Here is a 14,626-nt window from a genome sequence, read left to right on the forward strand (position 1 = left end):
TCAACCGAGGGACCCGTTTACTTACTTGGAGAAACTTACCAACGTGATAGAACCTATTAGGCCAAAGCATGCTATATCAAACGTCACATAAAACAAGTATGTTCAATCACAATCAAAGATAAACAATTTCAAGGTTAAGCTTACAATCATAGCTTAACATCATTCAAAACATTCATACGAACCTATTTATGTATAGGTTAAATATCATTCACAATCAATCGATAAATCAAGGTTTTCGACACCGACGATACAGGTGAATACATTCAAACCTTTACAATCAGTCAAAACATATTTATACTCAATGAGACGAACGGGTGTTTGTCTTAACGAGTCAATCAAATGTCTACATGAGATCGAGTAATCTCTAAAATGTTATAATACAAAGTAGAAAATAAAATCAGCTCAGACCGAATACGCATGTGTATGGATCCAAACATAACTGTTAAGCCCAATCAATCAGTCAATGGCCAGGTAGGTCGTAAGGGCTAAACGGTCATGACCAGTTCTCTGTTCAGGGCCGTGTGGCTCGGAGAATACCGTTGTGTGTGTAGGGCAGTGGTACATATACCAGAAGTAGTAATGCTTCCGTCGAGTTTCTCGAGAAAAATATATTTGTATTGTATTGTAATGTCATTCAAAATCTTTTATCGAGTCATACGTGTTCACCAGCATACAGCTGATGTATTTTTCCAACCTATTGCAGGTAATTAAGCATAAGTAGCATTAAAAAGGATTGGAGTCTTATTGAAGATAGAAGCGCGTATAATATGGCTCCATTTTTGATATAAATCCTTGTAATATGAAAACATATCTTTTGTAAACCAATACTCGGGTATTTAATTTCCGAGTAAATTTTCAATGTAAATTAATATTATATTCAACCTAAAGTCTTCCGCTAAAATTAAACCATAAACTCTGATATATTTACAAAACAGGTACCAACTTGTGGTCACACGCCTAGGCCCTAAGTCGGGGTGTGACATGCCACAGCCCACAGTGTGGAAATTCTAGCCACCTGGGACAACAACTCCATGAAATTTAATGTCATACGAGGGACAGACATGGCATGTCCCCATGTGGCAGCTGGAGTTGCTTTCGTTAAGTCTTTCCATCCGGAGTGGTCTCCGGTATTGAAGACATAATTCGGGATATACCGGTATCGAAAACTCAAAACTTGGTAATAATTCAGTACAGTCGGTACCGAAGCGGCACCGGTACCACTACCTGCCTTGCTCATCCCTAACTAAATAAATGATAATAAAAAAAAGATGGAATCGTATCTTTATTACAATGTTTGCATCTTTTTGTTATATTAAGCACTTGGTAAATGCAAACTAGATTTGTTATCTAATTGATTTCTTTTTATTGTTTTATAGCTACAGATTTAAGTGCTTATTCGTATTCAGAGGAACAATGTGCATACGCATCGGGTCACATTGACCATGTAAGAGCCACATATCTAGGACTCGTTTATGAGACTTCATTCAAAGAGTACCTTCATATATGGTGCAAAATGTCTCGGTCCCCACGAAGTGAGATCCCAACAAATATAAGCTGCACAACAAACTCGAGTCATAGGGAGATCAATTACCCATCGATGGCAGCTAGAGTAAAAGTTGGAAAAGCGTTTGTGGTTTTCTTTCCTAGAACCGTCACAAATGTCGGCCTTGTAAATTCTACATAATTTGTACATATCGAAGAAGCCACATCATCGTTTAATGTCATAGTAGATCCTAGCACATTGTACTTCAAAGAAAATAATCAGAAGATGAAATTTGTGCAAACAATTAGGGGGAACATAGTGAGTCCCTTTATAAGAAGGAGCATCTCATTCGTGTGGACTGATGGTGTCCACAAAGTTCGAATTCCTACCATCATTCACATAATTATCGAGTGGCAAACAACACCAACTCCATCAAGACAACACAATCAAAGCTTCATATAAACTTTGTGTTAATTCATTTTTTAATGATTGCTTTGTATTAAGATAATCCTGAACTGAGGTCTCATACAGAAGTCTCGGATTTAGTTATAGGATGCTTAATTAGCATCACTATGCTAAATTGGAAGAGATGTGGGCTTTTATTTGGTTGAATAAAAAAAAATATGCCTATAATTGGTTACTTATTTAAATGGGAGGTGAACATTGAAAGAAAAATATATTATGTATTAGGCATAACTATTTCGGCTACCTATATGCACATCGCCAAGTTGGGAATTCGAGTGGAAGTGCCCGTTCCATTAAATAAAAAACAATAAAAAATAATGGGGATTATCTCATAGAATAGTAATCAACTTTTGGAAGTGTCTCAATTAGGTCACTAGTGTAATTATTTGTTCTAATTAGGTCACAATTTTTGTTTTATGTTTCAGTCCTAGGTTTTTTACATGGATAGAAGGTATTTTAACTTTTTTTTTCTAATTTAATAAGATGCAAAGATAAAGAGGGAAATGCATTACTTATTGTAAAAAGTACCCTTATTGATGAAAAACACCGACTTGCTATGTGGGTTACTTACAACAAAGAATGAGTGATAATTATACTGGTCTAGTTTATAATCATAATGATGGTGAAGTTTTGAAACATCTATAGTATACCAAGTGGGTCCGTTGTTCAATTATTACAACTTCGATGCACACGTCCCACACGCCCTTCCAAATTCACTTTCCCAATTTCCTAAATCTCACTCTGATTACCCTTTGGTACTCAAAATTCACTTTCCCAATATCTCTAGAATCGATCAAATCGACGATCTATTCTTCTACAATATTACATTAAGCAATGAATCTTTGAATTTCTTATTGTTGTTTTTCTCATAATGTCATTTTTTGGTTTATGCGTTTCAAGTCAGCACGACATTAACATAGCACGACATTAACATAAGATGCATAGATTAATAGACCCTTATTGATGAAAAACACCGACTGGCTTTGTGGGTTGCTTATAACAAAGAATGTTAATCAAATTAGTCTTCTTTGTCATGGTTGGCTTTGTAAGTATTCGAGTTTGTGGTTGAGAGGGAGTATAAGTCCAACCTTGGTGAGACTCAAGCAACTTAAGCATTTGGACTTAAGCGACAACAATTTTGAAGGGAACCAAATTCTTGATTTCATTGGTTCTTTTCCAAACCTCATGAGCCTAAATCTTCCAGGAACTCAATTTTTTGGAAGTATCCCTCCAAAAATAGGAAATCTTTTAGAATTGTGGGTCCTTGGTCTTGGTGATCGAGTAAGTACGGTGAACACAAAGTGGTTAAAAAATCTACGATTTTTGCATCACCTGGATATGGGGGTGTGAACGTTTGCAAAGCAACCGATTTATTTTGAGGTTATTAACACCCTTCTTTGATTAAGTTGAAATTAGGTTTTTTTTTTCCATCACAACTCAATATTCCAAGTTATAATATTACATCCCTTTCCTCACTTGAAATTACTTATTCCGATATTTATAATCCTGTATAACGAGTCTAGTTTGTCTAGTTTCACTCGATCTATTTTCCAGCACTATTCATGCTACTTATAACTTTCGAAATTTGACTTCTCTCAAGTTTCTGGTAGTCCGAGAACATTCTGACATGAAGTATTCACAGGCATTAAGAGAATTATCTCATAGCAATCTCATCTCGTTAATAGATTATTATATGTCAAGTTCACTTCTTCATTCCCTTCGCAACTTATCGTATCTTCTTAGCCTTAGAATAGATGGAGATCAATTCATGGAAGGACTGCCTAATACATTGTGTAACCTCTGTAATTTGGGAGACCTTTATTTTGGTGGTTCTACCGAAAATATCAACTCTTTGCAAGTGACTAATGTTCTTAAAGGTTTTTTGAGTGCAAATCTCATGACTTGGAATCATTGACCATATTGGGCGAAGGATAGATGGTACAATTTCTCACTCTATACGACACTTATCATCTCTCAAACATTTAGCATTTGTAACAACTTATATTACGCAACCCATTCCATACTCAATTGGAAACTTATCATCTTTGGAGACACTCTCATTGAATGATAACAGACGGAGTGATGCCTCCCAAAAAGCATTGGTCAACTATCAAGGTTGATTACTCTTTGGATTTTTGAGAGTTCGTTGACGGGTGTGGTCACAAAAGCTTACTTTAATAAACTAGTGAACTTGAAAGAGCTTAATGGAATAGGAAACAGTTTTATCTTAAGAATGGAAGATGAAAAGTTGATTCCACCATTCCAAATAGAATTCTTGGATTTGAGTTCTTGGGGTTTAGGGCCTCAGTTCCCCATGTGATTGCAGTCACAAAAGGAGCACATAAGCAACACAAGCATTTAATCATCCATGCCCAAGTAACCTGTTAGATCTTTTTTCCAATCTACAATATTTAGATATGTCACATATTAAGATCAAATGAACATTATCGTCTTTGTCTAGTCTGGTTGGAACAGTTGAGGGACTTGACATAAGCTATAATGATTTTTTGGGACCATTAAATTATTTCCTGTGTTTTGGTAATGTCAAAGAGACATCATATCTTAACTAAGGAAATAATAATTTATCCGGTGTGATTCTAGAGTGTTGGGAGAAGTGGCATGGTTTGGGAGATTTAATACTGGAAAACAATAATTTGTATGGTGAGACTCCAAGAACATTGCTTTCTTTTCGTTCTTTAGAGATATTAAACTTACGTAGGAACAACTTCTCAGGAGAGTTACCCGATTCCATAACGAATTAGACAAAAATAGCCAACCTAGAGCTTGAAAGAAATGAATTTATCGGAAGCATTCCAACATGGATTGGAAACGAGACTTCCTCATTTAAAAATTCTAAACTTAATAAACAACAAGTTTGACGGAATATTCCTAACGAGCCTTGTTAGCTTGTTCATGTTCATATAATAGATCTTGCTCAAAACAACTTGTCCGGAAGTATTCCAAGATGCTTTAACAACTTCAGTGCCCTTTTGGCTGAGAAACCATTTCAAGATTAGATTTTCCATCGTTATATGGATTTGGGTGGCAAACCACTCTGGTAGTACCTTGGTGATAAAGACACGAGAGGATAAATACACAGATAATCTTCAAATTATCACCTTCTTTGGCTTTTCTTGTATCAATCTCGTCGGACACATTCCAAGTGAGCTAACGTCTCTCCAGGCATTACAATCTTTGAACTTATCAAGAAATCAACTGATGGGAAAGATCCCAGAAACGATCAGAGGGTTGAAAAGAACTTGAGTCATTGGATTTATCTGTCAATAAGCTTTCTGGGAAACTTCCATTCAGCTTCACATGGTTGACTTTATTAAGTAGTTTCAGTTTTTTCCTAAAACAAACTAAGAGAAAGAACTCCTAAAAGTAGGATTTGGAGTTTGAACATGTCGTTCTTCATTGGAAACAAACTATGTCGGGGTACATTTAGAATAAGATGTGACTGTGTGGCTCATAAAGTAAACATACTAGTACCGGCAGCTAATGATGAGAAACAAGAAGACAGATTAAATCGGGGCATTATAATTAGCTTAGTTACCGGAGGATTTTGTATATGATTTTTCATTAGCGTAACTATTTGCTAAGGTGGAAAAAATTAACATCACAACTTTATTTTTACACTTTAGGAAACAGTTACACTAATGGAAAATAACGCATAATCCTCCGGCAGTTAAGCTAATTATAATTCCCTGGTTTAATCAGTCTTCTTGTTTCTAGTCCGATACTGGTGCGTTTACTTTATGAGCCACAAAGTTATCAACTTTTTCTAAAGGAACCCCACAGAGTTTGTTTCCATTGAAGGACGACATGTTCAAACTCCAAATATAAGTACTGTTAGGAATTATTCCTCTCAGTTTGTTATAGGAATAATTGAAACCACTCAATAAAGTCAACCTTTTTAAGTTGAATGGAAGTTTCCTAGAAAACGCGTTGACATATAAATCCAACGAATCAAGTGCTTTCAACTCTCCTATCATTTTTGGAATCTTTCCTGTTAGTTGATTTCTTGATAAATTCAAAGATTGTAATGTCTGGAGAGAAGTTAGCTCACTTGGAATGTGTCCGACAAGATTGATACAAGAAAGGTCCAACAAGGTAATAATATGAAGAGTCTCTGTATATTTTTCATCTTATGTCTTCATCACCAAGGTATCTACAAGAGTGTTTTCCCCGCCAACATCATATGATGATGGAAAATCTAATCTCGAAATGGTTTCTCTACCAAAGGGACACTGAAGTTGTTAAAGCATCTCGGAATACTTCCGGACAAGTTGTTTTGGCCAAGATCTATTATATAAACATGACTAACAAAGCTCGTTAGGAATATTCCGTCAATGTTGTTGTTTCTTAAGTTTATTATTTTCAAATGAGGAAGACTCGTTTCCAATCCATATTGGAATGCTTCCAATAAGTTAATTGCTTCCAAGCCCTAGGTAGACTATTTTTTGTCCGATTCATTTTTGGGAATCGAGTAACTCTCCTGAGAACTTGTTCCCGTGTAAGCTCAATATCTCTATAGAGGGAGAAGAAATAAATGCTCTTGGAATCTCACCATACAAATTATTGTGTTTAGTATTAAATCTTCCAAACCATAAAACTTCTCCCAACACTCTAGAGTCAAATCGGATAAATTATTATTTCCTAAGTTAATATATGATGTCTCTTTCTCACCAGTAGAACATAGCAAATGATTTAACGATCCAAAATATCATTATAGCTTATGTCGAGTCCCTTAATTGTTCCAACAAAACCAGACAAAGACGTTAATGTTCATTTAATCTTATTATGTGACGTATCTAAATATTGTAGATTGGGGAAAGATCTAACCGGTGACTCGGGCATGGATGATGAAATGCTTGTGTCGCTTATGTGCAAATACCTTAAATCCTTTTGTGACTGCAACCACAAGGGGAACTTAGGACCTAAAACCCAAGAACTCAAATCCAATAATTCAATTTGGAATGATAGAATCCACGTTTCAACTTTTGTTCTTAAGATTAAACCGCTTCCTCTTCCATTAATTCCATTAAGCTCTTTCAAGTTCAGTAGTTTATGAAAGTGAGCTTCTGCGACCACATCCGTCAACGAACTCTCAAGAATCCAAAGAGTAACCAACTTTTATAGTTAACCAATGCGTTCAGTATGTTATTATTCAATGAAAGTGTCTCCGAAGATGATAAGTTTCCAATTGAGTATGGAATGGGTCCCGTAATATAAGTTATAACAAATGCTAAATGTTTGAGAGATTATAAGTGTCTTATAGAGTGAGAAATTGTATCATTTATCCTTTGCCCACATATGGTAAATGATTCCAAGGCAAGGGATTTGCACTTAAAAAAACTTTCAAGAACACTAGTCACTTGCAAAGAGCTAATATTTTCGACAGAACCACCAAAATAAAGCTTTGCCATATTACAAAGGTTACACAATGTATTAGGCAGTACTTCCGTGAGTTGATCTTCGTCTATTCAAAGGCTAAGAAGAGACGATAAGTTGCAAAGGGAATCGAGAAATGAATTTGACATATATTAGTTAACGAGATGATATGAATATGAGACAACTCTCTTAATGCCAGTGAATGCTTCATGTCAGAATGTTCTGGGTCTGCTAGAAATTTGAGAGAAGTCAAAGCTATAAGTAGCATGAATAGTACTAGAAAATAGATCAAGTGAAACCAGACTCGTTATATCAAATATCCACCATGCTACAGTATTATAAATATCGCAATAAGTAAATTCAAGCGAGGAAACAGATGTAAAATTATAACTTGGAATATTGAGTTATGATGGCAAAAAAACCTCAATTTTAACTTAACTAAAGAAGGAAGGGTATTAATCACCTCAAACAGATTGGTTACTTTGCTAACGTTCATACCCAACATATATATCACGTGATGAAAAAAACGTAGATTTGTTAACCACTTTGTGTTTACCGCACTTAGTGGATCACCAAAACCAAGGACTCGTAATTCTGAAATTCCTATTTGCGGAGGGATAGTTCTAAAAAATTGAGTTCATTAAATATTTAGGCTCCCGAGGTTCGGAAAAGAACCAAACAAATCACGAATTTGGTTCCCTTCAAAATTGTTGTCGCTTAAGTCCAAATGCTTTTGTTACTTTAGTCTAACCAAGGCTGGACTTATACTCCCTCTCAACCACACATTTGAATACTTACGAAGCCAACCATGGAAACGAAGACTAATGCGACAAACATGACCCACATAATTATCACACGGAATTCCAACCCAATTGCAACATTCTTTGTTATAAGCAACCCACGAGGCCATTCGGTGCTTTTCTTTAATAAGGGTACTTTTAATAGTAAGTAATGCATTACTCTCTTTATCTGTGCATCTTATGTTAATGTCGTGCTAACTAGAAATGCAGAAACCAAAAAATGACATGATGAGAAAACAATAGTAAGAAGTCGAAAGATTCATTGCTTATTATAAAATTGTAGAAGATGAGATCGTCGATCTGATCAATTCTAGGGATATTGGGAAAGAGAATTTTGAGTACCGTATGCTAATTAGAGCAAGATTTAGGGAAATTAGGAAAGCGAATTTGGAAGGGCGACGTGTGGATCTAGGCTGTCATAACCGAACAACGGACCCACTTGGTATACTATACATGTTTCTAAACTTCACAAGCATTATGATGATAAACAAGACCAGTAGAATTATCACACAAAATTCCAACCCAATTTCAACATTCTTTGTTATAAGCAACCCATGAATATACACAAGGTCATTCTCACTCGGACATACTTGGGTCCGGCCCATCGTGGCTGGAGGTCGTGACTAGGCGTGGTGCGATGTGCCCACCGCATACCACATATGTAAGGATCCAGACAAACGTATACCACAACTTGAGGGCTAGGTTTATACTCTTATTTATAATGGTTTTAGAGACACGTAGCCTCATGTAAAGTTTTACACATAACACGTTTGTTTGTTTGAAAATAAGTTTATAAAAGTGGGGCGTATTCACCTTTTCAATGGGATCGGCTTCCAACACCGTCCGTTAAACTTCATTCGCTATCTCGCACATATAGTACCAGTTTTGAAATTAAATTCAACATCTATTGTTATGTACTTGATTTCATTGGATACAATGTGTGTTTGTTTGCTATAGATTTAACCGTTAACCGGTTATATCTTTCATAACAACGGAACCCTTGTTGTGGTCATAGGTGTAAATCCTAACCGATTAACTGAACCGTAATTAGTTGATAACTGGTATAGATGAAACTGGTTACCAACCAATACTAAGACGGTTAGTGTTAATAAGGTCAATTTCAACAGGTTATTATCGGTTAACGGTTAGTAACCGAACCTGTTAGCAATTTTCCACTCAAAAATGTCACACCCCCATTCCAGGCCTGGGAGCGTGACGCCATAGTTGGTATCGTGTTTGTAAATAATTCAGAGTTGCAGGTTAATGCGGAAGACTTTATAAAACATAAGGATCGATATTATAAAATATTTACAATACAAAAGACGAGACGAAAGTCTCGTTTAGTTTACTTGTTTATAAGTTTTACAAAAACCACCATGTTTTATTATTTACATAAAAGTTATCCGAGCCACCGGATTCTTGAGCTTCTTCGTCTTGCAAGCCCTAATCTTGATTACCTGCAAAATGTTATTAAAATACGTCAGCAACGAATGCTGGTGAATATGCTGACGCAAAAATATTTTCTTTACTTAATTACCCCTCGAGACCACGTAAGCCTCGGCCCATCTTGGCTTAGGAATAATCGAGTTTAAACAATCATCATAAATTCGAGTCTCTACACTAGGTCACCTCAGCAGAACACCGCAGCGTTCCGACATAGTTGGGTACCATAAATATACACAAGGTCATTCTCACTCGGACATACTTGGGTCCGGCCCATCGTGGCTGGAGGTCGTGACCAGGCGTGGTGCGATGTGCCCACCGCATACCACATATGTAAGGATCCAGACAAACGTATACCACAACCTGAGGGCTAGGTTTATACTCTTATTTATAATGGTTTTAGAGACACGTAGCCTCATGTAAAGTTTTACACATAACACGTTTGTTTGTTTGAAAATAAGTTTATAAAAGTGGGGCGTATTCACCTTTTCAATGGGATCAGCTTCCAACACCGTCCGTTAAACTTCCTTCGCTATCTCGCACCTATAGTACGAGTATAACATTCATTAGTCGGATACACGATCCGGCTTTAAGACCTTTAGTCTTATTATCTCGATGAACCTTTAGTTCATTATTTCTTATTTACTTTAAAACCTTTAGTTTTAATAGTAATTCATAAACCTTTAGTTTATATTGAACACCCGACGTTTCTTCTTCTTTAAGAAACGTATTTCTTTAAGTATATTCATAATACTTAATATGTTTATGTAACAAAGAATAATCTTATCTTTATAAATATATATTCATATATATATATTTCCTTCTTCTTTATTTTCCTTGTTATATCTTTCTTTCGTTTATCGAGAATAACTTCGACTTGGGTATTAAGCCGTTATAATATTTTATTATTATTTTGGTCGGGCATTATGCCTACCTTGTTTGGCTTAGAATACCCTTGACACTCAGGCAGCACTTCGACGGTACTCGCTTCTCAACGTTCACTTGATCAACACTCCTTTGCACACTTGGCACGATTCTCGAGACAACCTTGGCACGCACTTCGAGACACACTTGGCACGTACTTCGAGGTAAACTCCGGGTCGTCAGGCAGCACTTCGGGATGGCACGGAATCCGAGGTAGCGGGCACGGAAAACGAGGTTTCTGGGCACGTTTATTGAGGCAGATCGATGGCACGAACTTCGAGGTAGTGAGAGAGTCTTGAGAGAGAGTGAGTATGTGAAAATGAGGTGTGAGGGAATCAAACCCGTGGCTGCCCTATTTATAGTGATTTTTGGATCCCATCGTGATACGCGATGGGTCACTTGGCAGCCTATCGCGTATCGCGATGTAGGCTTGATGACGCAGACAGTAGACCTGCCACGTGTCACACGTAGCAGGCGCCGCCACACGTGTCAACACGTGGTGACACGTGGCAGTAGACGTTGCCATCGTGTGCCACGTGGCACACGTGTCACGATGTGTCAGACACCCCCATCGCGATACGCGATGGGTGTCTTTCTTGACCCTATCGCCTAGCGCGATGGGTCTATAAAGCAGATTTTACATTTTAGTTCCTAGAGTTTGGAAATTGGCAGAATCAGTCCCTCGACTTTGAAAACTTGACATTTTTAGCCCGAATTTTACGTGATGTTACAAAAAACTAGTTAGGACCGTTTGACCGGTAACATGTTATAGTTAGTAACCGATATTCCAAAAATCAATTAACCAATATGTGAACCACTAATTGTAGTCACTAACTCACTATTGCTATCACCTTCTTTTCTTGTGATTTCTAAACAAAATAATAAACTAAATCAAATAACAAGTCAACCTTCTATGGAGATTTTATTGGGAAGTGGGTGGTCACAAAGTATCATATATCTTTCTAAACATCATAAAAAAAACAAAAGTTGTGGTTCATAAATGGTTAGTGGTTACCATTAGAAATTCAACATGACTAATAACCCTAAGTAGATAACTTTAGTATCTTGTATAGAAATTGATATATGTTATACAAGGTACTTATAAATAAAGTTATAAGCTTGATAAAGTAAAGGCATGACAATTGTTTGAAAAAAGAAAAGTTTTATGATTTTTTTACCTGATTTACCTTTTTTACGAGTGTGGACAGTGAGAAGCAATTACATGTTTTAAAAGTTTTACACGTGCTATACCTTTGTTCTCTATTTGTTTAAATTAGTTGTAAAGTAGTTTAATTGCTAAAACCGCCTTTGGATACTTCTCGTAAGTGAGAAAGGCATCCGTGCCGACATATGTTGACTTCTTTGCAAGACGAAATGTCCTTTCGATATAAAAATGATAGTACTTTAAATGGGATCCAATGTGATATTTTGTTTGTAAAGCAATAACTTATGTCGTGTTTAAACTTTAGACTCGCCTACTGACCCATTTTAATGAGTATTTGAAGACCCTAATGAACGTGTTTTGAACCGAGTGACCTGTGGTCTACCGTCTATGGTTCACCATGTCATTGAACCTTGGTGACATGTTTTTTTGGCCATGTTACAACTGTCAGTGCATCCATATTTGGTTGGATGGGCTAAATGGGCTGACTATGATAAATGAAAGCTCTACTTAGTTGAGCCCAATTGCAAAAACTTTAGTTTATTTTATTCAAGCCCAGTAAATAAATAATTTAAAGGGTTATTTTTAATTTTACAAATAACTATGCTATAATAATTTCTATTTAATTAATTGTATTTTAATATTAGCTATATAAATGACAGGCTTTAAAATATATTTAAAACATCAAAATCTTATATCAGGAATTTCCTAAACTTATTATATTGGTCAAACATTTTTGCTCTATGAAACTTATATAATATCAGAAAAAGTTAGATAATTTAAAAAAATTAAAATATAAAGAAAAAGATAGTGAAATATGATTAAATAGTATTGTTTACATTCAAAATAAAAGATAAATGGACAACAAGTTACACCGCTCGTCTATTTTAGATAGCACAACTTAAATGAAATAATAGGTGAACTAGCCTGTTTGAAAATAGTTATAGATACAGTTGGGTATGTGATTGGTGGTCGATTAACATGCATCCCACACTACTTGCCATGCATGCGAGGTACCGACCCAAACTATTGGGTCGAATGCTAATATCTCTTTGAAGAAACACAGATCTACTCCCCTAGACGGGTCTTAGATTCGATGAGTCCACAGGGTAGGATATGGATAACATCAATACGATATAAGCCGAACTTCCCAAAGTCCAGTGACGTAAACCTGCAAAACCAACACCGTGAGCTCGTTACGGGAAGGACAGGGGGGTCTTCCCGTAACCACCCTCTGGCGTGAGAGTAAATACAGTTCTGATGACGATAAAGTACTTAAGTATAGAGAAAGTACATTGGGAGTGAATGAATACCTCATGAAGATTGAGAGGGTATTTATAGTCGAAGAATATGGGAAGGTGATTGGGCCAGCTGTCATTTTCAGAAGATGCCCTTGTAACCACCTGGACACATGTCCTCAAATGATAGGTTCAGTTATACGTCGCATGTGCATGTATAGCAACCTGGACACGCGTCTTTATGAGATAGGATGATAAATAACCCTGGCCATTTGCACGGTTATAACGGCCTTTCCAGGTGTCCTTTATTCATTGACTAAGAGATCACGTATTGCCCAAGAAAGCATCTTGGTAAATCTTCTAAAAAGTAATTAGTTAATTACAGCTGTCCTGAGGCATCACCTCCTGGTCACTCATGTGGACGAATACTCTATCCTGCGGATGACTTCTGAGGGTACCAGGATGCTTCCGCATAAGTCGTACGGGTGTTCCTTCCTTAGATGGTTATGCGGGTGATTCATATGTTCTGCAAGTGTCTTATGAGGAGGAATCCTCTGACCCGCGGGAGGTTCTTAAGGGTATTTGGGTCTTTTTGGTCCCTACCTCTATACTCTTCTTCAATAAAAATATCTTTAGAATCATTAACTTAATGTCATACTAATTGATAATAAAATGTAATATTCACTAGAAATTTGGTAATTTATAACCATAAAGATGAAATATATTGCATGCCCAAATTTCCTTAGTATAAATAACACAACATTTATTCTAAAATTCATTCACACATAAACATATTTTACAAAATACAGAAATATCTTTGGCCAAGATGATAGAAAAAACTCTCACGCATACTGACATAAACAGCCAATCCTTTTATTTGCCCAAAGGAGGAGGAGATGAAATACTCAAGCTTTTACAAGGTCACGAGTATGTAAAAAGTCGTGTTGAAGCGGAGTACATTAATGTCGTGTTGAAGGATGAAACTGGAAAAAAGTCCAGAGACACTATTATTAGTTTTGGTAAATATGGGACAAGATATAGGTTTATAAATTTCGGTCGGGTTGTCAAAGATTATACGTTAACCGAAGGGGAAACAGTTAGATTCTATCCAATGGAATATACAGATGAAAAACTGTATATCGGATTTAATAAGGTTACCGCGAGTTCTGGTTCTACATCAGGAGGAGTTACTGATGGTGATCCACAACTAAAAAAGTTGTTGACAAGAATGCAATTGATATGATTATATATATACACATATACATAAAACAGCCTTTGCATATGTAGCACTAGTTACTTATAGTTATTATAATAACTTGTTAGGAAATATGCAATGGATATGATTATATAGTCTTATAGACATAGAACATCCTTTGCATTTAATGCACTAATGACTTATAGTTTGTAGAATAACTTATTAAGGATGAAAGTTGCAAGCTGCTATTACGTGTGTGTATATGCACACATGTTTAATATATTTTGATTTTTATTGATGTAAGAAACTCCTATAATTAACCGGTTTTTCGAAAACCGGTTAACCAGTTTGTGCACGTCTACCCGGAATCAGACCATTACAATTGGGTTGGTTTGGGTTGTTAACAGGTTTCGTATCGTGGATGATACGTACCCATACCCATGTTTTCCTCAAGCAACATGCAACTCACTCATGTCTCGTGCATGTTTCATTGTTTTCCAAAATATTTATTAGGTTAGTTTA

The sequence above is a fragment of the Bidens hawaiensis genome, unplaced genomic scaffold (genome assembly GCF_021521415.1).
Source record: "Bidens hawaiensis isolate Kalapana, Puna unplaced genomic scaffold, B.hawaiensis_p1.1 tig00040085_1, whole genome shotgun sequence".
In the NCBI taxonomy this organism is placed as follows: Eukaryota; Viridiplantae; Streptophyta; class Magnoliopsida; order Asterales; family Asteraceae; genus Bidens; species Bidens hawaiensis.